A 2058-nucleotide genomic window follows, 5' to 3' on the forward strand; every position below is an offset into this window, starting at 1 on the left:
CACAAAGTTGATGAACCAAAGTATCTTCTCTGGCCACTTATAAATTCAGATATTAAAAAATAAATTAAAGTCCAGGTAAAATGTTTGATGCGATTGAAGATTATCTTCCTTGCTCATGTTAAAACTATCTCTATAAAAGAACTGGCATATTAATAAGGATGCTAATTATCTATAGCCACCTAACAAATTACAGCAAAGCACATGCTTGAAACAATAAATTATCATTTCACAGTGACTGTGGGTAAGGAATTGGAAGTTTCTCCACAGGACATTTTGTGGTTTTTCTGTTTCATAAGGTTGCAGTTGAAGCATGGGTCAGAGCTGTAGTTCTTCTACAGACGATATGGCACAAGATCCACTTATGAAGTTATTGTGGTACAGATGGCAGGCTGGTCATTGTTTCCATCATATGAGCCTCTCTGGTAGTTAATTCATCACACAATTGTGGGTAACCAGTCATTTACAATATTAAGAGTAAAGTTACTTTATAAAATAGAGTTAGAAATATATTGTAGAAATCAAGATTTCTATTGTTCTTTCTCTTTTATCAACTTGTTTATGAACTTACACTATTTTTTGTTTCCCTAAAGGATCAACAGACATCTTTAAGCACTCAAATGTATTATCAGTGTCATCCATTTTTGTTTACTTTTGGAGACAGTCTTCCACCATGGGACGCCATTTGGTTGGATTATGTGAGGTCACATTTCACTAAGAACTAGAATTATAAGAAGAATTACTCATAGTCTTCATTATCTAAAAGTTTAATTGTAGTCTGGAGGACATGGAGAAATTGATAAATATTTATCCCATCAGGATCTTTTCAATGTTTGCCATGTTGAAAAAGAAGTTTATCTCCAATTGTTTACAATGCTGATAAAGAAGCATTTAGGTCTAGGAAGATCCACAAAGGACAAGAACTTCAAGCCTCAGTAGATTAGAAAAAGACACCGTCAAGGATGAGGATTTCCAACTATTAAAATGGGAGCATGCTGTATTCCAGCGGGTAGTGAGAAAAATCCCACTCACCAGGAACAGTAGAACACAACACTAGAGTTTGTGTTGGGAGAACAGCAAATGGTGAGGCTAAAAGTACAGGCTGGGGACACTAAGGAATTTCGTGGACAGTAGAAGTGATTTTGTGTAGGAAGTTGATGCAATCATATTTTTGTCTTTGTAAGAAGAGTGAAGTGGGGTGAAGATGTTGGTGGCGAGCTGAAATGGGTAGCAGGTAGAAAATTCTTAGGATGTCTTGGTGTTATTTCAGAACAGGGACTACACCTTTGAAAGTTGCAGACCTTTGGGTAATAATTGCTGGAAGTCAGAAAAGGAAGTGGGATATTATGTGTTCTCAGAAGATGTTCCTGATTACCTATGTCTTTGGAGCACAAATCTTTGTGTTATAATGTACTTGAAGCCAATCACTGCACACTTGGTCAGAATTCCAGATCCAGCTTTTTAGGTATATTAAACCAGTGCTGATTTAATCACAGGTAACCATTTAGGACACACCAAAACCATATAGGCATCCAGTAAGGACATGTAGCACACACAGATAAGTAAAAGTTACCATCTTAGGCTTGTCCAGTAGATGGGTATGCTCTTTCAGCTGTATGTGTGTGTTTCCAGAAATAAGAACTTGACCTATTGTACTCTCTTCAGCAGCACACATACTAAAAGTGGAACAATACAGAAAAGATTAGCATGGCCCCTGTGCAAGGATGACACACAAATTCATTTCATATTTTTTTGACCAACCTTGAGACCCATGACATGAGAAAGAGCCTACCCCTGACACAATTAATGCTATTTTGATATACTTGCAGACATGAGCCTAGAATAACTGCTATCTGAGAGGTTCTGCCCTGTACCAGATGGAAACAGATAGAGAGACCCACAGCCAAACATTTGGTGGAGTTTGTAGAATCTTGTGGGAGAGGGAAAGAAAGAATTGTAGGAGTCAGAGGGGTCAAGACACCACAAGAAAACCCATAGAACAACTAACCTGAGCCCATAGGGAGTAATAGAGACTGAACCACCAAAGGGTAGCATGCATGG

General features: G+C 37.9%; 1 non-coding gene across 1 annotated transcript; it reads left to right on the plus strand.

Annotated features, from left to right (window-relative positions):
• Nucleotides 1-1649: 1649 nt before the first annotated feature.
• LOC127691822 (U6 spliceosomal RNA) lies at nt 1650-1751 on the plus strand. Its single transcript, XR_007979394.1, has one exon. It is a non-coding gene; the product is annotated as a U6 spliceosomal RNA (small nuclear RNA).
• The last annotated feature ends 307 nt before the right edge of the window (nt 1752-2058 follow it).

The sequence above is a fragment of the Apodemus sylvaticus genome, chromosome 8, assembly GCF_947179515.1.
Source record: "Apodemus sylvaticus chromosome 8, mApoSyl1.1, whole genome shotgun sequence".
In the NCBI taxonomy this organism is placed as follows: domain Eukaryota; kingdom Metazoa; phylum Chordata; class Mammalia; order Rodentia; family Muridae; genus Apodemus; species Apodemus sylvaticus.